This window comes from Narcine bancroftii, chromosome 6 (assembly GCF_036971445.1).
Source record: "Narcine bancroftii isolate sNarBan1 chromosome 6, sNarBan1.hap1, whole genome shotgun sequence".
Lineage (NCBI taxonomy): Eukaryota > Metazoa > Chordata > Chondrichthyes > Torpediniformes > Narcinidae > Narcine > Narcine bancroftii.
Window position 1 is genome coordinate 33,754,593 of NC_091474.1, and position 27,968 is coordinate 33,782,560.

The 27,968-nt window shown below is 38.8% G+C and overlaps 1 long non-coding RNA gene across 2 annotated transcripts in view; it reads left to right on the top strand.

The window, feature by feature from the left end:
- LOC138737488 (uncharacterized) overlaps positions 1–27,968 on the top strand; it is a 104,402-nt gene that overhangs the window by 43,193 nt on the left and 33,241 nt on the right. For both annotated transcript variants that reach the window (XR_011340970.1, XR_011340969.1), the window contains exon 2: positions 16,179–16,349. This is a non-coding gene — a long non-coding RNA (uncharacterized lncRNA). The remainder of the gene's footprint in view (positions 1–16,178; positions 16,350–27,968) is intronic.

Consider the following 27,968-nt stretch of genomic DNA (forward strand, 5'->3'; position numbering starts at 1 on the left):
CAATCTCCCACCTAGTCCCATTGACCCACACCCACCGCATAACCTTCCATACCTCTCTAGTCCATATACCTATCCAACTTCTCCTTAAATATTAAAATCGAGCCTGCATCTACCACTTTGGCTGGAAGCTTATTCCGCACTCCCACCACCCCCCGAGTGAAGAAATTCCTCCTATACTCTTCCCCCTTCAATCTCAGTCCATGTTCTCTTGTTTGAATCTTCTCCACTCTCAATGGTAAAAGCCTATCCACATTTACTCTATCTGTCCCCCTCATAATTCCCTACACCTTAGTTCTTTAGATTATGAAAATAATCCATGATTAGGCCCCAAATTTTACAGAAATTAGACTTTGCATTTTTAATTGAATATCTGATTTTTTTCCAGACTTAGGTAGGTCATAATATCCTGTAATGATTGTTGATGGTGTTGTCTTTCCATTTCAACAAAATTGCCTGTCTTGCCCTCAAAGAGGTAAAAGATAAAATTTCTTGAGAAAAGCCAAATAGAGCGATTAATGGGCAAAGTTTTACTGATAAAGAACAAAAAATATTTGTTTCCAAAATTCTTATAAACTAGGGCAAACCAAAAACATGTGAATCAATGAAGCCTCAAATATTTTACATCTATCACATAATGGATCATTTAATGTGATAATTTAATTTTGAATAAATGTACTCTGTACACCATCTTGAATTCCAACAAGCAAAGTTGTGCACAGAAGGATGTCTCATTAATAAAATTAAGAAGTGTATCCCATTCCTCATCTGAGAGTGGCAAATTCAAATCAAGCTCCCAATCATTCCTGATCATAACAAGCAAAGCTATTCTTAAGTCCAACAAGTTACTGTAGATAATTAAAATCGAGCCTCTGTGATAAAGCTGTAAATCAAAAATGAAATCTAAAACATTTATCTCAGAAATTTGTGGAAATCAAAGAGCTTGGAATGAACAAAATGTCTGACTTGTAAGTATCTAAAAAAAAGAATGCTTGACAACCATCTGAAATTATTTTTTCCAAACTACTTACCAAGGTGTTTGGAGACACAGATCCAATGAATGACAGAACACATCATTCGCTATTTCAAAAAGCATCTTCTCAAAGTCATCCAAGATCTGTGACTCTCAGATTCCATTATTTTCAGGAGAAAGAACATACCATCCAAGAGGTCCTTTTTTGAACATTGTTGGGGAGGGGGGTTCTCTGAATCTGTTATTACTTGGTGCTGGTAGTTTGGGCTATTTTGAAGGGGGTGGGGGCCATTTTTTCCATGTTTGAATTATTTGACTGGGGAGAGTTCTCTTTTCCTTTCATTGTTATTTCAAATGAAACATTAGGCAGCCAGTCCTCTCCTCTTGTATGGACCACAATGGCTTTAAAACAAAAATAAATTTATTTTAATATTTCAAATTAAATTATTTAAATTATTTTATTTTTCAATATGAACCATATTGACCAAAATACACAAACATTTCCCTCTTGAATATAGTGTAATTTTCTCCCCTTTTTCCCCCCTCCCTTCCCTCCCTCCTTCCCACCCCCCTCCCCACCCACTAAATGTTCGACATATACAACACATTAAACCCATTAAACAATGTAATCACACAATGAAAATAAACAAGAAAATTGTGTCATCTACTTTTACACACTGGGTTAGTTCATTTCGTCTTCTTCTCATTCTGTCATTTTAGGTGGTGGAGGTCCGCAGTAGGACTTCTCTGTTGTGTTCCATGTACAGTTCCCAAATTTATTCGAATTATGTGAAGTTATTTCTTAAATTATATGTTATTTTTTTCCAACAGAATACATTTATTCATTTCTAAGTACCATTGCTGTATTCTCAGGCTATCTTCTGATTTCCATGTTGACATAATACATTTTTTTGCTACCGCTAAGGCTATCATAATAAATCTTTCCAGGCTGAACTTTGAACTCACAATCCATCTTCAAAATGTTTTTTTCCACAAGCTTGCCACATTCTAGTCACAGCTGCTGCTGAACTGAATTATTAAATATCTCTCTCAGAAAAAAAAAGCCTGTTTGAATCTCTCTGCTTACAAAATAACCTGATTCTCTTAGAATAGAAACCTGCACTCAGACAGATTGTGGTTCTAAACCTAATCCTCTGAGTTCTTTCATCTGTTAATTTCCAAAACAACAATCCATTTGTGAAGTCCCTATCGACATTCTTAAAAGTATGTTTGCAAAGGCACTCAGAGCCAGGCCTGTCCAGCATTTTAAAGAAGATCTATTTTGAAGTGCTTGCATGTGACCTACACTAAAAAAAAATCCTGCCACACTTTATCTCCTTTAAATCATTTTCTATATATAATATAAAACATAACCTAATCTCTCATACTATGAATAAGCAACTTTCTCTGTGTACATGATTAAAAGCCTTTGGAATTCCAACCTAAACTCTCTGGTCACTAAACCATTAAATATATTCAGGATTGAAATCAATGAAACAATGAAAGTTTGTAGTAAGTATTTGAATATGGATGGGCAGGTGATAGAGAAGGGAAATGCTCTGGAAGAAGATGAAGGGCAATTGTCAGGAAAAGTAAATAATGTTGTTCTTAAGGATGAGGGAAAACAGGGATTAAAAAATGGGAAATCCCTGAAATTCATATATTTTAATGCCAGGAGTATTGTAAAAAAGGCGGATGAGCTGAAGGTGTGGATTGATACTTGGAAGTATGATGTGGTAGTGATTAGTGAGACATGGTTGCAGGAGGGATGTGATTGGCAACTGAATATCCCTGGGTTTCGTTGTTTTAGGTGTGATAGAGTCGGAGGGGCAAGAGGAGGTGGGGTTGCATTGCTTGTCAGGGAAAATATTACAGCGGTGCCTAGGAAGGATAGATTAGAGGGCACATCCACGGAGGCTATTTGGGTGGAACTGAGGAGTAGGAAAGGAGAGGTTACACTTGTAGGGGTGTATTATAGACCACCCGGAGGGGACCGAGACCTAGAGGAGCAAATCTGTAGGGAGATAGTAGATATTTGTGATAAGCACAGGATTGTAATTATGGGAGATTTTAATTTTCCACATATAGATTGGGAAACACATTCTGTGAAAGGAATGGATGGGTTAGAGTTTGTGAAATGTGTGCAAGATAGTTTTTTACAACAATATGTAGAGGTGCCGACCAGAGAAGGAGCAGTGTTAGATCTACTGTTGGCAAATGGGATGGGTCAAGTGACGGAGGTTAGTGTTGGCGAGCACTTTGGGTCCAGTGATCATAATGCCATCAGCTTCAATGTCATTATGGAAAGAGAGAAATCAGGGCCAAGGATTGAGGTTTTTGATTGGGGAAAAGCTAGATTTGAGGAGATGCGAAAGGACTTGCAGGGTGTGCATTGGGACAATTTGTTTTATGGGCAGGATGTAGTAGAGAGATGGAAGTCTTTTAAAGATCAGATTTTGAGAGTGCAAAAGCTTTATGTTCCTGTTAGGTTAAAAGGAGGGGCAAAAGGTTTGAGAGAGCCGTGGTTTTCAAGGAATATTGGAAACTTGGTTCGAAGAAAAAGATAGGCGTACATTAGATATAAGAAGCATGGAGTTAAGGAGATGTTTGAAAGATACATTGAATGTAAGAGGAATCTTAAGAGAGGAATTAGGAAAGCTAAAAGAAGGTACGAGAAAACTATGGCAAGCAGGGTGAAAACTAATCCAAAAGAGTTCTACAAATATGTTAATGGTAAGAGGAAAGCTAGAGACAAAATTGGTCCCTTAGAAAATCAGAGTGGAAAACTGTGTGTGGAACCTAGAGAAATGGGGGAGATATTGAACAGTTTATTTTCTTCGGTATTCACTAAGAAGGATATTGGGAGATGTGGGATAAAAAAAGCAAATTGGGTAAATATGGGGAATATAGAGATTACAAAAGGTGTAGTTTTAAGGCTTTTGAAGAATATAAAGGTGGATAAGTCTCCGGGACCAGACGGGATCTTCCCCAGGACATTGAGAGAAGTGAAGGAGGAAATAGCAGAGGCTCTGGCGGTAATTTTTCAAATGTCATTAGATATGGGGATAGTGCTGGAGGATTGGCGCATTGCGCATGTGGTTCCGTTATTTAAAAAGGGTTCAAGGAGGAAGCCTGGCAACTATCGGCCTGTAAGTTTGACGTCTGTGGTAGGTAAATTAATGGAGAAAATTCTTAGAGATAGTATTTATAAACATCTGGATAGACAGGGTCTGATCAGGAGCACTCAACATGGATTTGTGGGAGGAAGGTCATGTTTGACCAATCTGATTGAATGTTTTGAAGAGGTGACTAGGAATGTGGATGAGGGTAGCGCAGTGGATGTTGTCTATATGGACTTCAGTAAGGCCTTCGATAAGGTATCACATGGAAGGTTAGTTAGGAAGGTGCAGTCTTTAGGTATAAATTTTGAGATAGTCAAATGGATTGAACATTGGCTGAAAGGGAGAGGCCAGAGAGTGGTAGTGGATAATTGTCTGTCAGGTTGGAGGCCGGTGACTAGTGGTGTGCCTCAAGGATCTGTATTGGGCCCATTGTTGTTCGTTATATACATTAATGATCTAGATGATGGGGTGGTGAATTGGATTAGTAAATATGCAGACGATACTAAGATAGGTGGAATAGTGGATAATAAAGAAGGTTTTCAAGGATTGCAGAGGGATTTGGGCTGCTTAGAAAAGTGGGCTGAAAAATGGCAGATGGAATTTAATGCTGATAAGTGTGAGGTGCTTCATTTTGGTAAGAAGAATCAGAATAGAACATATGTGGTAAATGGGAGAGCATTGAGGAATACAGAAGAGCAGAAAGATTTAGGAGTGACGGTACATTGTTCCCTGAAGGTAGAAACTCACGTGAATAGTAGGGTGGTGAAGAAGGCTTTTAGTATGCTGGCCTTTATCAATCATTGCATGGAATATAGGAGTTGGGAGGTGATGTTGAGATTGTATAAGACGTTGGTGCGGCCTAATTTGGAGTTCTGTATGCAGTTCTGGTCGCCTAATTATAGGAAGGATATAAACAGAGTGGAGAGAGTGCAGAGAAGGTTTACCAGAATGTTGCCTGGGTTTAAGCATCTGGAGTATGGGGAGAGATTGGACAGATTGGGTCTTTATTCTTTGGAGCGTAGAAGGTTGAGAGGGGATTTGATAGAAGTATTTAAGATTGTGAAAGGGATAGACAGAATGGATGTGGATAGACTATTTCCGTTAAGAGGAGGAAAGTTTAAAACAAGAGGACATGAGTTAAGAATTAAGGGGCAGAGGTTTAGAGGTAACATGAGGGGGAACTTCTTTACTCAGAGAGTGGTAGCTGTGTGGAATGATCTTCCGGGAGAAATAGTGGCGGCGGAGTCAATTGTATTATTTAAGAAAAGGTTGGACAGAAGGAAGATGGAGGGTTATGGGCATTGTGCAGGGAGGTGGGATTAGAAAGGGGTGTTTGGTTCGGTGCGGACTAGAAGGGCCTAATGGCCTGTTTCCGTGCTGTAATTGTTTTACGTTATGTTATGTTAATTCACAAAGGTAATTGGGTGGCGTGTGATTGGCCTGGAAAGAGAACATCACCTGTTCAGTCATTTTGTTGAATGCTGGAGCCAGTTAAAAAAAAAACACTTTTCCATACTTCCTATCAAATAGAATAGAGTTACAGGATTGCTATAGTAATTCTCCAATTAATGACATTCTGACGTATTTCCTGGCAATGAAAGGTTAACACTGTCCTTTTGAATGTGCGTAATGTAGATTTTTTTTTCAGGAATCTATGATGAATTTGACTCCTTTTGTAGGCTTAACAATCTCTGCAAAGAAATGTTTCTTTGGGAATTAGGAGATAACTGCATTGACTCCTGCTGGAAGCTTTCACACAAAAGTAATGACCAATACCATGAGGAGAACATTATTTGTGAAAGGCTTTGTGCTTCTTTGTGCAAATAAAGACAAAGCTCTAATGTGTAAATGTGCAGGTTTTTGGGAGGTTCTTATTGATCCCTGCTCATCTAGTTATGGATGACAGAGTCCATTTGTTCTCTCTTACCCATTAAGTGAATGAAATTCGAGTAAAATTCCATTGTTTATTCAACAATGAGATTACATCTCATCTGCAAATCTATCACTCCATTTATTAAAATCCCAGGGTGATGAAGATACTGATGTTTCTTGTTCTTTGAGCCTGCATCCCTAGAGCCACTGTTCATAATTTATTTGGAAAGTTCGGAATACTCATCGCATTATAATGCTCAACAATAGCTTTTGTAAAAAACCTCTGTGGTGATATGTTTCCTCCATTGTATATAGTTATCATTGTCGGTTGTATATATGGGGCTGGTCCACCCACAGATGACTCATACCCTGGGCCATAAAGGTCGAGTCACCTTTCCCTTGCCACTATTCCTATCCTGGGATCCGGGCCAGCAAGGTTCTTCAGTGTCGTAAAGCCTATCATTTCCTCAGCTTGACTCTTTGGTTACTGGTAGTGCCCTACAACCTCTAACCTTGAAAATATGTATTGAAGAGACATGAGAAGGAAGGCTGTATTTGTGGCATATCCCTTTTCGTCTCGGGAGGAGAGAAGTCAGCCAATTTTAAACTATTTCAATTTCTGAGAGGGTAATAATCCTATGGTTAGCTCCTACAGCAGAGGAATGATAACAACCCACCTACATTTTAAATTTATTGCTACCCCATGTCGAGAGACAGACTTTGAAAATTCCAAGATGAGATTCAGAGCCATGGAAAATGTTCAATCTGGCAAGGTTTGATTTCCAAATAGAATTTGGGGATGATGTCTAAATGTATGAGTAGAATGAGAGTAATAATGACAATATCCTATGACCACAGTCTACTTTGGGCAAATTCACTAGTAATGTTCAAAAGAAATTAGATGCTCAAAAACATGCAGGACACTGAGTAAATAATTGGGGAAAAGGGACTTTGGCAGTTCCTTAACATGGACAATGGATGATTGACTTCACTCACCATTTCCTTGACAAACCTCAGAAAATGCTGCACTCCAGCCTCATTTTTTGGGCTTCAAATCTCTGTCACTGCTTCAACCTTTCTCGAATCCAGATTCAGATCATCTCGGGCAACCAAATGACCCATGAAGAAACTTTCTAATTTTTTTAAAAATTCATTGCTTCATTGGTTTTGTGGCTTCTTTTCAGATCTCTTGGGTCAAGGCAGATTCTCAACACTCAGAAAGTGAGACAACAAAGGATGTTGTGGGAGAGAGATGGACTCCCAATTCTGCTTTCATTTATCTCCAATAATTAGCTCCTTATAGATTACTGGATTGTGCCTTGGGAGGGTATATTAATGGTAGCTTGCTTTCATCTTGGAGTAGATCATATTTGCATTGTTTTTCCCGTTCTGTGAAAAAAAAATGATATATTCATTTTGGAAGTCGGCATGGCTTAAGTATTTGCTTTCTTTGATACAATCTTTAGTCTCCTCGAGGCATCAGTCCTGCTTGCCTGACTCCACTTCTAGATTGTTTACCATGGTGAAAAACATATTTGATCTTTCTTGAGTCTGTGGGTTCATCACATTCAAGAGCATTCTTGAACTTAAATGTCATATAATTCACTGGTTTCAACCATTCTGCTACAAGATTTGTGGGTCACTTTTGAAGTATATTAAAGGTTGAATCTTTAATTTTGGAATGAACAATTTCTTCAGATCTATGGAACTGCAGCTGTCATCAGACAATCTCAGAATAAAAGGATCTACCCTCTTCTTGCTTACAAGTAAAGAATGAGTTATGGGCAACTGCTTCATTTCATAGTGTACTGTCATGAGCTTGCCGTACATCTTGACAATTTTATAAAGTCTTGTTTGAGGGCCTCTATAGTGCAATAGAAACCTGGATTTCTTCATCTGCAGACTCCAATCAGTGCGGGTTAGCAAGAACTTCTCTTCCACAATTTCCAACAGAACCGCGAGGCTGTGTTCTTAGCCCCCCACCCCCCCCCACCCTGCTCCACTTACTTTACACCTATGACTGCATGGCTCAGTAGAACAACAACACCATTTACAAATTTGCTGATGTTACCACCGCATTGGGCTGTATAAAAAGGGGTGAAGAGTTAACACACAAGGAGATTGAAAACTTGGCTGAATTGTGCACTAACAACATTCTCTCATCAATGTCACCAAGACAGAGGAGTTAATTGTAGACTTTAGGAAAGGAAAACCAGAGATGTATGATCCAGTGATCATTGGGGGATCAGAGAATTTACATTCCTGACAGTCACTATCGAGGAGGACCTTTCCTGGATCAATTATACCAAAACATGTCAGTGCCTCTTCTTCCTCAGGAGTTTGTGGACGTTCGTATGTCATCAAAAATCTTGGCAAATTTTAACAGATGTGTAGTGGAAAGTGTACTGAGCAGCTGCATCATGGCCTGATATGGGAGAACCAATACCTCTGAGCAGAAAGCCCTGTAAAAGGTTGTGGACACAGCCTAACATATCTCTCCCCACCATCGAGAAAATCTACATAGTAGCAGTAGCAGTCATCAAAGATCATCACACACGACATGCTCTTTTCTTGCTGTTGCCATCAAGAAAGAGGCACAGGTGCTACAAGACTCAAACCTCCAGGATCAGGAATAGCTGCTACCCTCGACCATAGCACCTTTTTGTTTCTTCGGGTTTATCTGCCACTGCCAACTCAATGTATTTGATAAAGATTTCTCACCATTGCCTCCATGCCATAGACAAATTAATTGCAAAGTTATCCAGCAGTTTTGTTCAATAGAATCATTCATCTTGCTATATCTTGCCACTCACTCATCTGTTATCTCAGCTTAGACGTGGAGAGTAAACTTTCATTGCTTCATCACCCAGCACCTGACCCTATGGCTCAGAACCTTTGCCTCATACACTTCATCAGATATTAATTAAATTAACATGGAGTTCATTAAACAGGTAACTTTAAATGAGAAAGAACATGCTCTGCTTTGAGCTTATGCACTAGGATGTCGTTATCAAGTTGGCCATATGATACGGTTGGTCATATGATACAGTTCTTAAAGGCTGCACATTCAATAGTAACATACACCCACATAGTATTAAATCAGATTTCAGATGTATTGTCAGAGTACATACATGATATCACATACAACCCTGAGATTCCTTTGCCTGCAGGTGAGGCAGAATTACCACTTATTGGTAGTGCAAAAATAAGCTGTACCCAATGCACACATGAAAACAAACAAAGAAATGTAAACAGATAATGGATGTAAACAAACCAACTGTGCAATACAGAATTTAAAAGAAAAACAATAAAGTGCACAAATAAGAGTCCTTAGTTTCTGACTAAGTTTGCTATTGAGGAGTCTGGTGGTGGAGGGGTAGCAGCTGTTAGTGAACCTGGTGGTGCAAGTCCTGTGGCACCTAGACCTATTTACTGATGGCAGCAGTGAGAACAGAGTGCCTTCTGAGTGGTGTGGATCCTTTAAGAATGCTGTTGCTCTCTGATGGCAGCTTTCCCTGTAGATGTTCCCAATAGCGGGGCAGAGCTTTGCCTGTGATGTCCTGGGCTGTGTCCACTACCTTCTGGAGTGCTTTATGCTCAGGATATTAGTGTTGTCATATCAGACCATGATGCAGCCAGTCAGCACACTTTTTAACACACATCTGTGGAAATCTGCCAGGTTTCTGGTGTCATATCAAACCTCTGCAAACTCCTGAGGAAGTAGAGGTGCTGACGTACTTTCATCACAATTCTCCAGGAAAGATCTTCTGAGATAGTGACTCCCAAGAACTTAAAATTGCTCACCCTCTTCGTCTCTGATTCCCCCAATGATCACTGAATTTCCCTTCCTGACGTCAACAATCAGCTCCTTGGTTTTGGTGACATTGTTGTTGGTGCACCATTCAGCCAAGTTTTCAATCTTCCTCTTGTATGCTGACTCATCGTCTTTCTTTAAACATCCCACTACTGTGGTATTGTCAGTAAATATGCAGATGGTGTTGCTGTCGTACCGAGCTACACAGTTGTGGGTGTGAAGTGAGTAGAGCAGGGAGCGAAGCCCTGTGCTGCGCTGGTACCGATGGAGATTGTTCAGTGCTTCAGATGATGATTTTAATAATCTCTGAGAGAAATGTATATTTGGTTAATTGATTGCTTATGACCACACATTTAAAATGTTTTAAAATACGGGACTATATAAAGATTAATATTTTGTTTAAATAAAATAGTTGTGTTCATATCTATATAAATTCATCAATCTCTTTAGTTGTACCCATTGTTTGGTTCTCCATCCCGTGCGATTGATGTTTTCAGTTTTAGGTGAAGTCTGGTAGATACTTGTTATCCCCATTGTAAATGACATCATTTTACCATTATCATTTCTAAGAATCCGCCATAGCATAGAGTTTTCATCTGCAGGGCCAAGGATATGTCTAACAAGACTTATGGGATTTCCAGTTCCAGGAAACTCAAGCTCATTCCGTTCTAAAGGATGGATGAAGATGATGGAGCTACGATTTACCCATTGGGATTGTTAGATGCTGAGCTGATATACTTCATCACTTGAATGGCAGAATGACACTTAATAATTACAACACATTACACTGCAGTTGTTCATGCAAATGTATCATTTTTCAATGTTGGGGAATTGCTTTCATCTGGTTGACGAATACATGCTATTAGAGATGATGTTTACAAGTTGGCTCTGCTACTGAAGCCTTGAAGAGGGAAGGGAAATAATGTGCAGAGGGGGATTGACGCAATAACACATTGTCCTTTGAGATGTGCTTATTTTGTTGACAGTGTGGAAAATGAGGAAATTTTATGCTCTGCATACATGTTTTAGGAGATTCCCAACACTTTTGCTGCTATCCTCTGATAAGCAGGAATTGATGAACACCCATTTTCTCTGTATAAATCTCATCTCCTTGGCTTCTTTAAGTTGCTTTCCCTATCCACTGGGGTAACAGCAAGGGTCAATTACCCAATGGAAATTTATTGTGTCCTAATTTTGGAAGTGACAAGAGGGATGATAGAAATGAACAACCCCCACAAAAGACAAATATTGATGACAGAGTTTGTCAAGTAATAACAAGAATAAAGGTTTTAACTATTAAGTGCAGAAAATAGGTGGGGTGTTTGGCCCTAATCTTAAGCATGGGAAATCTGACACCCACCTGCTGCACAGGTGCCTACTTCAGTTTAACCAGAATATATTGGAGTATAGATCAGAACCATGCTGTCAAGGCAATTCAATACAGTAAAACCCTATTACATGGAATTCAAGTAACCTGCAGCCTTAAGCAACCAGCAAAATAAAAATTGCGGAAAAGAAATGTGTAAAAAAAAAGGGTTTAAAATTGGCACACCTCGCCATTAGCTTTCCTGTCACGCAACTTAAAATCTCAAGCAACCAGAAATTCTCTTAACTGGCATCTATTAATCCTCATAGGTGCAGGATACTAGAGATTTTACTGTAGTTCAAATATTTACAAAGGCTGTGCACCTCAAATTTGAATACTTGTTTAGATTTGAAGACTATAGAATGGAAATCACAATGGAAAACCTATCTGCTGAAGGGATGTGAGCCATTAGCTGCAGAAGGCAAATGTCTCCTAACGGAGCAGGGTCAATCCCCCATGGTTCTTTGACAATGTGTGACAAACCAGTCAGAGCTGCTCACCTATATCCGTGGTTGAATTTTAAATTTTTTCCCTGCAAACCTGTGCTAACTTTCAATCTCCCATACCTCACTATGATTTCAAGGCCAGTGTTTACCCACCTGACTATCATTTGAATTTGCCAGTTCTTGCTATGAAGTACAGGCACCCTGTAGTTTAATGGGTATGTATGTCATCAAATCGAATCCACGCTGCTGAAGATCCAACTGTGCTGGGTAGATCACGTCTCCAGAATGGAGGACCATCGCCTTCCCAAGATCGTGTTATATGGCGAGCTCTCCACTGGCCACCGAGACAGACGTGCACCAAAGAAGAGGTACAAGGACTGCTTAAAGAAATCTCTTGGTGCCTGCCACATTGACCACCGCCAGTGGGCTGATATCGCCTCCAACCATGCATCTTGGCGCCTCACAGTTTGGCGGGCAGCAATCTCCTTTGAAGAAGACCGCAGAGCCCACCTCACTGACAAAAGACGAAGGAGGAAAAACCCAACACCCAACCCCAACCCACCAATTTTCCCTCGCAACCGCTGCAACTGTGTCTGCCTGTCTCGCATCGGACTTGTCAGCCACAAATGAGCCTGCAGCTGACGTGGACATTACCCCTCCATAAATCTTCGTCCGCAAAGCCAAGCCAAAGAAGAAGAATATCATCAAGAAAATATGGCACAGCATCAAGTTCCTTTTATTGATGTGTGTTTGCTAAGAGCCCCATTGAGATACATGAGTTTGGAAAGAAGCCAGCGAGAAATAAAATTATATTTTTTTAATATATATATCATTCAACTTATTCAATGAAGAGTCAATTTTTAAAATTTTGAATGTATGAGCCTGAATTCCCAAAATGATGGCGATCTCAACATTTTGCAAAGATGACCTTTGCGGCATGGTTGGCATAGCAGTTAACGCAACACCGTTACAGCGCAAGCAATCGGGACCAGATCAGGGTTTGAATTCCACGCTGTCTATAAGGAGTTTGTACATTGTCTCTGTGTCTGAGTGGATTTTTCTGGGGGCTTTGGTTTCCTCCCACCATTCAAAATGTACCGGGGGTGTAAGTTAATGAAGTGTAAATGGGGCGGCACAGACTCGTGGGCCGAAATTGTCTATTACTGTGCTGTATGTCTAAATTTTTTTTTTTTTTTTTTTAATAAATCAACAAATGTCCAGCTCATTTATTTCCATGGCCTGCCTGAACATCAGACAATGAACAATAAAGACTGCCAGATATAAATATGCATTCTGTCAGTTTGATACATGACAGTCACATTCATCTGGGGCTTGTTCACAGCACCCATTCATTAGCATACATGAAACTGTTATAGAAAGTAAGAAATAACTTAGAGCAGTGGGGGGAATATCCTCATTAGAGAGGGGTGATTGAATTAGACAAGGACAAGCAAGTAAAAAGAATTCCAGAATGTCAAAATCTTTTTTTTTGCCAGATATGTTGAGTGTAAAAGTTAATTTAGCTACTTAACTGGAGATGCTAATTTTCATATAGACTGATACATATAGATTTATGTTGCTGAGCAAAATTAAAATCACAACATATATATGTGATGTTTCTGTTATTGCAATAATAAAGAAACTTGGTTCTTTAAAAATAACTATACTTCATTATCTATAGAATAGATCTTGTGGAGGTATCCATTTTGAATCCTTGAGCTACATCAAACTAGTCTCTGACTCCTAGTGGTCAGGAGGATCATTAATATTCTATCACAACATCCCCTTTCCTTGAGATGTTTAATCTAACAACATGACACACTAATACAATATTAATTTCAATTTAAAGTCAACACAAACATCAACAGCACAAAATTCTTAAGTGTGCAGTTCCTTTTCTTTTAAAGATTCAGTGTCTCAGTTGCTTTGATAATGTGTGGATCTTCTTTACATAGACACTTGTGTTGGCTCTGCTGGTCCACTACTGACTAGCACTGGTGGTATTTCCTCTGTTGCTGTGCAGGCTGGATCTTTTGCATTTGTCTGTTCCTGCAGTGTCTCTTGCATTTTCAGCAGGCTCTTTTGATTCCTCCTGAGTATTTGACCCTCTTCTGTTCTGATAGTGTCAGATCTTGGACTCACTTCTTCCACAATAGTAGCTTTTTGTGCCAAGTGTTGGAATCTCTGAGTCTCACTGTGTCACGTTGTGCCAGTGGCTTTAAGCTGCATGCTGACTTGTCATAGTTTGCTCTTTTGTTTTCGTTCAACATCCTCAACATCTCGTTTGGGTCTGCAGAGTAGAGAAATCTCTTGCATAGTCTCCATCCCATCAGAAGCTCAGTGGGTTAAATCAAGTGGTGAAGCTCTGTAACTTAATAGAGCGAGATACGGATCTAACCCAGTTTTATGTAGTTCCCGTCTTTTTCAATTAATATCTTCGTTAGGATGCTGATCAACTTTGCTGCTCCATTAATGCACTGTAGGATCATACCTAAATTGTGTTTAAACCATTACTAATTCACCAATATCTTACTATTAAGTTATGCATCCATTATTTCTTGAATGATTTAAACAATGCTGCTGAATGCCATGTCTTGAATTTTTTTAAAATTCATAATATGCCTGACTTAAGGATAATTGAAAAGTTAATAAGTAGATTAGATTTGGAAGATTTATGTCACAGTTTGAAAGTCTCTGAAGGAAAAAAAAATCTGAATATCATATTTCCTGCTTTACTACGAATGATCGTGAATATATTTAAGATCTGCTTAAAGTAATCATTACATAGGTAACAACCTTTTGCTCATTCCATCTAGTTTGAAATGCATACAGTCAATAGATGGCTGAAGCCACAATGACTGTCAGGGAAGACTGATGGATTTAGAGCCATAAATCATAACCTCTGAGTAAACAAAGGAATAATGTTGGAACAGTAATACATTAAGATATTGTTGGAGGGAAGTAGTCTCTCAGTACAAAAATTGAAAGATTAGATGATTTTGAGGGAAAAGAACAGAACATCAGTGGAAATGTAAACCTTGTCTATAATTGTTTTACATTACATCCATACACTAAATTTGCTCCCTTGGTATTAACCCTAATATTAAAAAAATTAAGACTGTCTAGATATTATTGATTTAATATTGTAGAATTTGGTCTTCACTCACTGTTTAGGTTGTACAGATTCACTAATGTGCAGTGTTAAGTCTCTGGGTGCATGTGTAATGGTTGCATAAAAAGTGAATCTATTTCTTCAAACCTATATTCAAAATCATGTGGCGAAATATTGAATTTAATGCATCAATATTTTACTGTCTTCAAAGGAATATCTGTTGATTAAAAGCAAACATTTAAATGACTTCTTCAGTTTATTTTGAAGTAAACTATTTTCTGGAGGCTACATTTTTCATCATGCAAATTTGGAATTGCAAAGAAATAGAGAAAAAGGGTGACATGGTTTACAATTTTGTTTTTTAAGCTGATCAGCAATATATAATCATACATCAAGAATATCTTTCGCCTATGAAAGAATTCTTGATCTGTTAGGGTCCTTGAGCTCAGCAGGAATGATTCACTTATCATCGAAAATAAGAGCAAATGTACTGTGATATATCATGTGTGAGGTTAAGGAAATTTGCATTTCTAAAATAACCTGGCTCCTTACTCCATCTCAAAGTTTCCACATTTTCCACAGAACATCAATAAATCAACTTGTTTAGTCAAATTATCTTTTTAAAAATTGAGTTATATTACCTGGAACAATGCTAAAGGCAATAGATACTGAAACATTGTGGGCATCTTGAGTAATATAATTGAAGTGTGTTCTTGTTAAATTGTGTTTATAGCATGAATAATATAATTGTAAATATATTATTCTTAAAATTGAGGCAATAGTCCTTGTAAAAACATAATTTACCCCTTTTCTCACCATCATTAAGACACGTGATCCAATGAAACAAAGTGAATGCCTATTGATTCCACTTGGAGGTTCTGTCAGTCTCTCACTGCTGTTATGAAACCCCACTGCCAAAACAAAAACACTGGTCTTGCAATCTTTTCCTCTCTTTCCCAGTTTCTCATCCTTCATTCCAAATCACCATTTGTTTTTCTCTCCATCATTTGAAAAAGTGTAAATAAAACTTTTGCCACTATTTTAAGTTTGCGCCTAAACAGAGATTATCAGTCATTAAGTACAATTACCTAGGGTGCTGTTACTTTTTAAAAGGAGGTACACAACATACATTTCTGCAAATGAATGGCCTCCAGGGGAATCATGTAATTTTATGAGGCAATAGTTCCACTTCTCCTAACTGCGCTGTAAAACCTATTGCTTATCCATCTTTACCAGTTGTTTTTATCCAGGCGGCTTGTCTGAACACCCTACAAATTATCTTTTCTATTTTAATTAGACTCTTTATTTCATCACCATCATTGCTCATGATCAACATATCAAAGACATTCTGAAAGATTATTTATTTGTATAGAAGGCTCAATGCTGAGATGTATATGTCTTTAGATATGTTTACTACAATCTTTTTTTCTAGGAGCATATGAGAAGAGAATAATTCCTATTTCTTCCAACTGTAAGGTCAGACAAATCAACCTGCCATGGATATATCTAACACAGGAATATTATCTGCACCTGAGCTGTGGAGCATTTGTGACAGACTACTTGTCCAATCCAAACTCTTCTTTCTGCTTGGACCTCCCAACCCTATGAAGGGATGTGCTGTTGAGACTTTATAAGGGCCCTGGTGAGGTACGGCTAAACAGTATCATCTTTTCCAATAATAGGTCCGTTTAAGGTTCTATTTTTCAGCAGGAAATAAACTGTCCTGAATCTGTGTTAAAGTTTTCAAGATCATATCTCTTCTGCTCGATGATAAAAGGAAAACAAGAATGTGATTTGGCGGTTGTGTTGAGGTGGTGAGGTGGTCTGAGATTCTGGAATTTCTTGCGGTATTGGGCAGAACAACTAGAGGGTTGAGTTGCAGAAGGGAGTACTGCGGCCCAGATCTCAGAGTGTGGAGATGAGTTTGTTTGGGAGCTAGAGACAATAAATACAAGTTGGACCAGATTAGTGCATTTTGCCTGTTTTTTTTTCATCCAGTAGATGCAGATAACATCCGAGAAATGTTGGAAACATTGGTCTATATTTTAACTTGTTTAAATGATGAGCCAATATTTTAGCACCTATATTTGTTTTTTTTTATATATATGTGAGATCATGAACTTTGATTCATGAAATTAAAGCTCAAATATTGCTGTAGCGCATGGTAAGAGTACACATAGAAGTAATTTCAAGAAATTCTTTTGAACCTACTGCAAATTTTACACTTGGGTAGAAATAATTAAAAGTTGCCCATTTTAGCCGAATCAGGTTCAGCTGTAAAGCTATTTCATTGAATCATGAAAAAACATTTTTATGATTTAATTTTGATGGTGATAAATTAGCTAATTACCATTGCAATTTAATGAAAGGGCGAGAAACTATTTTTACATTTGATAGTTGATATGTTTCAGTTTCCCCTTCCTACCCCTCTTTCAAGCTTAATTTCCATTACGCTCCTTTGGAAACCGTCCAACAAGTAGGCATATTAAATTAGAGATTCCCAATCAATTCTAATACAGAATATTTAGCAATTTATTTGGTAGATGCATGCATTAATAGAGAATGGAGTGCAATTTAAGCTTACAAACCAGTGCAAGATCTTACATTTAATCCTGTTGAATTGGAGATTCCAAATTCTACCCCTGAACCCAATATGAATTCTACAATCTACTGGAATGGTATTATCTGTTTTCAACTGTATGGTTCAGTAAAGTAGAGCTCTATTTATCCATATTAACAAGCTGCATAGAATTTTTAGTTAAATATTGCTGGCAATTAAGGGCCCTAGGCTGACTGCTGGAGGTGAGATTGATACAGATGAGCGCCCACTGGTTTTTCTTCGACGGTTCCAGCAAATGATGGGTCATATTGTTCCCTTCTAGTCTCCAAACATTTATGCTTTGGCACCAAGTGCAGCTGGAATTCTATGGTGTGAGGTTACCTCAATGGACAACCTCTGCATATATAAACATACAACAGTTTATGGCATCAAAACAGGCCATCTCGGCCCTTCAAGTCCATGCCGGTTCACTCAAACAACTTTGCTAGATCCCCCCCTGCCTATTCTCCACCCATAACCCACCAACCCCCTCCTATCCATGTATATATCCAGCCTCCTCTTAAATGAAAGAAATGACTCTGCCTCAACTATTTCCTCTGGAAGATTATTCCATTCAGCCACCCCTCTCTGAGTAAAGAAGCATCCTCTAATGTTTCTCCTAAAATTTTGCCCCCTTACCCTCAACTTGTGTCCTCTTGTTTCAACCTCCCCTGCCCTCAGGGGGAAGAGTCTACTTGCATCTAGTCTATCTATTCTCTTCATAATTTTAAACACCTCTCAAATCCTTTCTCAACCGTGTACATTTCGATGAATAAAGTCCTAACCTCTTCAATCTTTCTCTGTACTCTAGGTATTTTAAGCCAGGCAACATCGCCACATTATCTATATCCTTTCTATAATTTGGAGACCAGAACTGAATACAATACTCTAAACCTGGCTTCACCAATGCCTTAAAACAGTCGCAGAATCACTTATCAGCTCCTATACTCTATGCTATGGTTTATGAAGGCTAACATACCAATTGCTTTCTTAACCATTCTGTCAACATGGGAATCCACCTTCAAGGAATGCTGCACCATAACTCCAAGATCGCTTTGTTCTTGTGCATTCCCCAATGTCCTCCCCTTTACTACACATGTCCTATTTTGATTATTTTTTCCGAAATGAAGCACCTCACACTTCTCTACATTAAATTCCATCTGCCATCTTTCAGCCCAATTTTTCAGACAAACCAAATCCCTCTGTAAGCCCTGAAAATCTCCGTCGCTATCCACCACTCCCCCTATTTTGATATCATCTGTGTATTTACTTACCCAGTTAACCACCCCATCATCCAAATCATTAATATAAATTATAAACAACGGGAACAAGCACTGATCCTTGAGGCACACCAACTCATCACAGGCTTCCAACCTGACAGACAGTTGCCCACCATGACCCTCGGCTGTCTAACCTCCAGCCACCTCTGAACCCATCTTACTATCTCTCTATTAATCCCTAGTGACATGTGGAACCTTATCAAAAGCTTTGCTAAAATCCAGAGAGACTACATCAAATGCCCTATCTTCATCCACCTTTCTTGTCACTTCTTTGAAAAACTCAACAAGGTTCATCAGCATAGAGCATCATTGGGCCATTCAAGAGTTGGGTTAAAATCCCAACATTTTTTTGGCAATATTTCAGATAAAAATAATATTTATCAGCAGCCAGTAACATTTAATTTTAAAGGAGTGTAGTTTGTTTTAATGTCTCTGTTACCCTGTGACTGACTCACTTTGAAAAGAAGCTATTTTTATTTGAATAAAATGTTAATAATCTTCCCTCTTCATTTCTCAACAATTCCAGTTTCTTCGAAGAAATTAATTTGAAATACTTAGCTTGCACATAAAATAATTTAACACAGTTATTATAAAATAAATTCATTTGAGTCATTATTTTGGGACCTCATCAAAAATGAGTCAAATCTGAAGTGTTATCATTTACTTGAAAATGGAGACTGTACATTAAATGAAATGACATGATTGTAAAAGCAATTTAATATTTATCTCTTTCCAATTAAAAAAAAGCCACATTTGTAAGTTACATTTTCATGGTCAGATGATGCATGTTTTCTTCTCATTATGAGATCACAAACCTCATAATGATATGTGAAAAATGCACAGGGAGCCTTGCTAAGCTACAGAAATAATGAAATGCCTAGGCTTAACAAAGGTTGGAAATGCAATTCCAATTTGTGATAAAAACTGGTACAGGTACTGTAGCATGTTGAATGACTCAAAGACTTGTTGACTCAAACTCAAACTTGTTGACTTTTATTAATGAAATACTGGAGCATAGTACATTGAGATTGACCAGTCCAAACTGACCTGGGTCTGGTTAGATGCAGCCCTTTATGACCTGCCAGTAGGTGTGGCTACGGCTCTCAGCCAATCTCTATCGCTATATGTAAATATAATCAGTGGTGATAGGATCCCACACTATCACAGGTACTCCCCGACTTACGACCGTAATTACGACCAAAGAATGGGTCATTTCTCGGAATAGACATATGTTGGAAGTGTGTACATTTATTAAAATAATTAAGATAAAATATAATATTTATGTGGTTTATGTTGTATTTGACAAGATATGACAGGGATACAGGGCAAGTAAAAGCCAAAATGTGCATATTTGTTAGTTGGAATTCTGGGGTCCGTTGGTTGGCCGCATCCATCTTGATTCCTGTGCTCATGCCTTCTGTTGACGCATGCACAGTGGGTTTGTGCATTGGAGTTTGATTAGCACATCCACGAGAGTTAAGCGCCATAATGATATTGAATTTGTGCCCTTGACTCTCGTGCATGCACCAACTGAACTCCAATCCATGAACTGTGCACGCATCAACAAAAGACTTGCGCATGCACACAGGAATCAAGATGGCCGCACCCAGCCTATGGACCCTGGGGCGCTGACTAACAAGATAAGTACACACATTTTGGCTCTTACCTGCCCCGTATCCCTGTCAAAAACAACATAAACAGCGTAAATTTTATATATGTGCAGATGGATGTAAGTTGCATAGGTCTCAAGTCAGGGAGTACCTGTACTTTAACACGTTCACTTCCAATTGGAATAGCCTTTGGACAAATAGTTCAATAATTCCTTGGTGTAATAAATTGTTTAACCTTAAAGGTTCTTTATATGATTAACTGTCTATTATCATTCATATCAGTATTATAAATACATGTTTTTATATTAAATAAGATCAGCAGAAAACACATTTTCAATTTTTACTAAACCCTGGCGTGAGTGCAAATTACAGGTAATCACATCCCTTGAATTATATAAAGGAAAAATTTCATTCTGCGTTCTATTCCTTGTGATTTGCTTCTCTTATTTGCACATGAAATGTATTTTCTTCAGTTCATTAAATGTGTGCAGCTAGTTCCCAATAAAAATTAAATCAAAAGCCGCTTTCAGGTGGCCAGAATACCCAACTGTAAAGCTGCTTACTCTACCCCAATGCAGCTGTAGGGTGGCCACCTGAAAGTGGAGAACCCGGCCCCAGGGAACACCTACCTAATTCTCCTTGGGTAGATATATTCTCCGGCTCGGAGCATCCCCGTTCCACCTGAACGTGAACACAGCTGTGACTACAGAAACCTGGGGTCTACGAATGGTGCAAGACATTTCAATGCAATTAGGAAAACAGTCAAGAAATTATTTACTCTCTGCAATGTCATATGATTTACTTACGTTAGTGATGCCACTCGTTCATTACCACACTAACAGAAGAACTCTGATATACACAATACAGAGACTTGCAATTTATTAACAGCCGCCACAATTTTTCCATCCGCGGCGCCAGCCAGCACTTCAAACAAAGTTTGTATTTTCTTTTTTTTTTTTTAAATGTCTTTTTCGCCATCCTTTCCTTTCTGCAAATGTATTTGTGTGTGCTTTCTTAAAGCTGTCTCCCTGTTGGGTGCATGTCAAGGGTTGACATCAGTGAAGTGTTTCTCTCTAGGTGCAGAAGCGAGTTTCCCAAATATGCTCACAAGACATAGACAGGAGCCACGTTCACTTGGACGCAGCTCTCCTTCAGCCGGCACGTTCAGGTGACAGAAAGGCGTCTTCTCCGTGGCCACCTGAACCTCCCAGCTGCACTCCCCCAGCCACGTCTGCCTGCGCATTATCTGCGTCCGAGCACCTGAAAAGCGGCTAAACCCTCCTGATTTTATAAAAATTACTTTTGTACAAGAATTCACCTGGATTTTGTGATGGCGATGATGGCAAAACTTGGGTCCCATTGCACCCGAAAGCTAAAGCAACATAAGAATATATTTCCATTTAAAGTTTCATGTGGAAATTCCAAACATACCCTCAATGGCTCAGGCCTGCATCTCAGGTTCTGTGGTTTTGCTACGAGGTTCAAGTGGAATCAATTCAAATAGCAGCACTGAAGGCATTTATGAACCAATCCCAGGGGAAAATATACTGAAAACGTTGGACTGAATCATGATTCTTTTCAAGTGGTAAATCTTTAGATCACTGTCCTACCCTCTTTTGTTAATTGTTTCTTTGACTTTCACCTTTGTTGAGCTCAGCATGGAATCTTGGGGCAACTCTAGGACAGAAAATCAAAAGGATGAAGAGAGCCTGGAGAGAAGTTAAGATGTTGTACTTTACGTTCACATTAGTCCTCACTTAATAATTCGGCTGTAGAGGGATAGATCAGAATGGGAGTGCGATTAAGAGTTAATGAGGCATTAAATGGGAAGTTCAGCACCACCTTTTCAGACAGACTTGCAGGTGCTTTGCCATCTCTTAGGTCAGGCAGCATCTATGGGAGAAAAAGAATGGTCAGCGTTTCACATTGGAACGCTTCATGCAGAGGGGAGATAGTCAATATGAGGACAGGATGGGAGTGGTTAGACAGGGGCCAATAAAGTCAATAATGACAGACAGAAGGGGAGGATGATGAGTGGAGTTGGTAGAAAGAGAGAGTTGATTATCAGGTATCAGACAAAGGGGAAGAGAGGCTAAAGAAATTCAACTAACGCTGCACGACCTGCTGAGTTGCTTTTTGCTCCAGGTTCCAACATCTGCACTCTTTTGTGCCTTCAGTGGTCTGCAAAGTGTCAATAAATCTGCAATTTATTTCTTAAATATTGGGAAGATCACATTATGATACAAAATGCAGTGAGTTAGATTGGAATTTGAATTATTGCTTCACCTAGAAAGACTGCGAATCCCGAGATAGTGGGAAAGTGATTCATCTCCCGTTGCATGGGGAGGTGCTTTTAGATGGGGAGTGGATCTTAAAAATGGAAAGACCAACCAGGAGTGTCATGAATCGAATAGTCCCCACTTCTCCTCTCCAGAAGTTGATTGAGAAGCTGTCCTCACAGGGACTCAATACCCCTCTTTGTAAATGGATTCTGGACTTCCGAATGGAAAAACGACAGTCTATCTAGGTTGGCAGCAGACCATTGAGCACTCTCATGATGAACACTGAAGCACCTAAGGGCTATATGCTCAACCTGCTCCAGTTCAAGCTACTGACCCATGAATGCATCACCAGATCCAGCTACAACAGAGCCAAAATGTTTGCAGATGATAGGGCAGTAGTTGGCTCATCAACAACAAAGATAAGTTGCGCTACAGAGAAGAAGTGGAAAGTCTCATGATATAGTGTGAGAATAACAACCTGAGTTTCAACGTGGACATGATGAAGGAGATGATCAAAGGCGTCAGGAGGACCAGGAATGACCACTACACATTTATAACATGGTAGCACCTCATCAACCACTTAACCAGTGACTTATCCCAGCGACATAACATTTCCTCATTTGTCTGGAAGGCACAACAATGACTGCACTTCTGAAATTACTGAAGCAGTCAAGACTACTAGTACAATTATGTCAACTTTCTATGGGAGCTCTTTTGAGAGCTTTCTGGCCTACTGCAACACAGTGAGGTATGGTTACAGTAGAGAAATGGATCTGAGGTCAATCTACAAGACCTGCAGAGAGGACCACTGGGATCTCCCTTCCCCACATTGACATGATCTACTCTACCAGGGTCGTTGTTTGAAGAGGGTTGACAAAATCATTGAGAACCCCTTCCACCCGACTCACAGCAACTTTCAGCTACTCCCAGCAAGTGTTACAAGATTATCAGTCAGAACCACTAGCTGAGATGCATCTTCTTCCCACTGGCAGCGAGACTGCTGAACAACTGAATAAACTTATTTTTGTTTATATAAACCCCCTGAGACTCTACTATTAATTAAACTGTGACTATGTTGCATTTGTATTGTTTTTGCACTGAGTACCAGAGAACACGGTTTCCTCAGGTTGTACTTTTACAAACAGATGATAATAAACTTGAACTTCAACTTGCAAATTGTCTTGTTTACAGTCAGGACTCGTGCTCTGTTTCTGTGTTCTCTCTTAATTTATCTCCCATATATGGTTTGATCTTGTAAATCCCTTAAGCTAAACTTTGAAAACTAAACCTTCCACTCTCTTCACAATTCCAATGAAGTTTCACTGACCAAAAATATTGGCTAGTTTTTCTTTCCACGGATGCTGCTTAACTGAATGAATTCATCCAGCATTTCATTTTTGTTTCAATTTCCAGCACGTGAAGATTTTTTTTCTCTCTTTCTCTGTTGGTGCAATATGTACACTTTTAGTCTCTTTATCAAAGAGACGATGAACTTGCCAGGAAGGGAATGTAACAGGGATTTCTCAGACATGCCAGGGATACCGAGTATGTCATATGAGGAATGATTGTGTTGATGGAGACTGTATTATCCAGAAGAATAGGAGATTTCATCAAAACATGCAAAATTCTTCGTGTTTGCAAGGTCATAAGCAAGGTGAATGTTTCTGACTGAGGAGTCTGGGTATGAATTCAGAAATACTGCATGTAATAGTCCATATCATGTAAAAATCAACCCCTGCTATTTTCCATTCCGGCCGCCCACTCATCTGAGCTCCCGATGCCCCAACCACCGTCTCTCACCCAGATCGCCCACCGATCCAAGCTCCTGAGACCCCACCCACCCAAGCTCCCAAAGACCTATGTGTCCACCCAGCCGAACTTCTGACACCCCAGATGCTGATTTACCACAGGGTCCTAAATGATTGCCCACCTATCCAAGCAGCCGACACCTTAAACACAGACTTACCACATGCACCCAGCTCTCTGCCCACCCAACAAGCTCCCAGGACCCCAAAACGGTATAGGCATTTTACCACTGTCAAAAATAGTAGGTATGTAATAGTCAATCCTCTAAATTTTACTCTAAAATTGGTCTACAAAATTCAACTCTCACGTATAACACATTCAAGGTTAGGCCATTGATAATTCTGATGAAATGTGGGAAAATAAAAAGGTACAAGTGGAAAATTAATGCAAATGTTTGCTTGATGACCAGTCATGATTCACTGGAGACAAATGTTTGCTTCTGCACTGTGTGTCTCTGTAAGGTGGTTCTGATCTTCATTTTTTTCTTCTGCTGTCTTTAGTGGTGACCATACTTTAATATTTTATTGCCCCATTAATTTTGCCTCCTCTGTACAGTAATGGGTGGGAAAAATGCTCTTTCTGATGAATTAATGTAAAGCCCAAGCAACAGTGTAAGTGTACATTAAGGAGTTCAGTTAAGGAGAGGATTTCACAATTCTTATACCTTCTGCCTCATCTGAAGCAGAGTTAGCCGAATGGATAGCCATAAGCTAATTGTAGCAGTCAAACTTAAGCCCATGAGCTTCTGAACAAGAGGCAAATGAACCAATTATGCTCCAGGGTATAATACTATGTCATTAAACTGGAAAATGATTCTCTAGAAATAATTAAAATTATATCTAGAAAGTGATGAGCAAGCAAATATTTCACTATGCATTTTTCAAATCAGAAGTATTATCTAGTGACCATTATTCAAGCAAGTGTGACATTGTTCTCACAAAAGATGCAAGATCAAATGAATATTAGGAGTTTGATAAAGTGTAGATTTAATAAAACTACTGGGATTTAAAGATTGTATCAGAAAGTAAACGCATGGCCGTCAGCACTTTTTAATGTTTGTGTGGATTCCAGTGTTTTATTTTGTGTAACAAACCAATCTTATTGAAGAAAATACATTTTTTTTCCACATTACCAAATAATATAAATTTGATGGAATTGCAAAGACCTGCTGGCGTGTTGGATTTAATTCTTGTGACTTAGTTCAACTCAAGAAAATTATGTGAACAAAGTGAAGAAGTAAATTACATGATTTCCCATCCAGTGTCTGGAAAGATATCCCGTGGAAATAAGCATGCAGTTAAATCAAGAAAGTGCAAGGTAGTAATTGTCTTGTATAACCAATTTTAAAATGTCCCTGCAGTCACTTGCATGCTGTTTAAAGTGAGAATCTAAATTAGTCAAGAAGGTTATTCGACTATTACCTTGAAAGAATTTTAATTATACTTCTCCAGAATAATGCATTGAGAAGACTCATACAAGCTTGTAAATGGGAGTCAGGTAAATGGACAAATATTAAGGAAAATAAACAAATAAAATTAAGCTCTTCAGGTCTGACTTGGAAAGATAAAGTTTTTGTGTAATATTTTCGATTGTTGTTTCCTGATAAAAATGCAGTATAATTTATTCAGTAATGCATTGAAATGGCTGCATTTTCTATGCTTCCATGTATTCCTGTAGCCTCAGCAACAACTGTGGGGTAGATTCAATTTATTGCATTGTGCATCTGCTACCCTCATAAAATGTCAGTTTCATTGGTATCATTTGTTTACCTTGCGATCCTCACTTGTCCAATGGTCGACAGGCATCAATCATACAGGTGCCCAAGAAGAATGTAGTAACCTGCCTTAATGACTATTAACCAATAGCACTTACATCAGCAGTGATGGTGTCTTTAAAGGCTGGAGTTGAAGCATATCAGCCTGTCTGAGTGACGACATGGATACCCTCCAGTTTGCCCATCATGACAACAGGTCTACAGCAGATGCCATCTTACTGGCTCTACACAAAATCCTGGAACACCTGGGCAGTAAATAAGCATTCATCAGGATGCACTTTACTGACTACAGTTCAACATTTAACACCATCATCCCTTCAAAATTGATCAGCAAACTCCAAGACCTGAGATTCAATACCCCACTGTGTAATTGGATCCTGGACTTCCTCACCTCCAGACCTCCATCAGTGAGGATTGGTAAGAACATCTCCTCCACCATCTCCACTGGAGTACCACAGGGCTGCACTCTTACCCCCTGTTCTACTCACTTTATAGCTACCTCTGTGGGGCTCGGTACGACAATAAGACCATCTACAAATTTACCAACGATACCAGAGTAGTGGGCTGTATAAAGAAAGGTGATGATGAATCAGCATACAGGAGGAAGACTGAAAATCATTAATTTAAAAAGTTTTCAATCAACATCAAACAAACAAAATCAAATAAAAATCTCAGATATATACAATAATACCAAAAATGAATGGCATGTTGATATACAAAGAAAGAAGAATCAACACATTGTCCTTCAAAGAAACAGAAAAGAAAAAGAGAAAGACGCCCCCCAAAGGAAAAGGAAAATAATAAAAAAAGGATAATTCTCCTATATGATGTGACAAAATCATCTGTTTTCCAAAAGCATTAATTACATACAGATGAAACATTACATGATTCATCTAGAGCTACTTCCTCCCTTAAGGATAAATGTCTTGACATAGACATCACTAGGGATACTGGAGGTGGTGGTATTGGAAACCAGAGGGGGAAATCAAAAGTTAACCTCCATATATCTTAAATACGGGTTCCATATTCTTAAAAACACATTGTAATAATTTGAGGTTGTAAGTAATCTTCTCCAGGGGAACACAACTATGCATTTCTGATTTCCAGTGGGTCAGACTCAGTTGGGAATCAGATTTCCAAGTATTGGCTATGCATACCCTGGCCACTGCTATAGAGAGTTTAACAAATGACAACTGATATTTCAAAGCCTTATTTTAGGTCTTATATCTGCCAATTTCCCCAATAAAAACAATTCTTACACCAAATGGTATCGAATTCCAGTAATTTGATCCAGGAGATTCCCTAAATCTTCTCAGAAGGATCTCACCTTGAGGCATGACCAGGTCAAATGCAAGAAGGCCCCAATATAAATTGGATAATGTGGATTTCAATTTATTTGATTTTTGCTGAGTAAAAATATTGCACCAGCCTTAACCTTGCATTAATTGTATTGCTTATACTGTCCCAACACAGGACAGACCATTTCTATACCCAAATCAGATTCCCATCTCTCTCTTGACTTCTCCAACTCTTGTTTAGGGGCTTCTGTCTGAAGTAAGAAATACATTTAAGATAAATTTCTTTGTGATCCCCTTTTGAACCAGAGTCTCTCTTTCAGTACATTGCAGAAAGGTCAGTGCTGGACCTAATTTATCCCTTAAATAAGATCTTAACTGAAGATAGCAGAAAAAGGATGTATTTAAAACTCCAGATTGATTCCTGATTTATTCAAATGTCATAAATTGTCCCTGGTCAAAACAATCTTCAATATATTTGATCCCACTCTGGGACCAAGTTTCTAGATTTTTTTAAAATCAATTGTTAACTGAATTAATTTATTTTGAGCTAGGGGTGTTTTGGGTGAGAGGACCCCGCAATACCAATTTGATCATTGAGTTTATTCCAAATTATAATA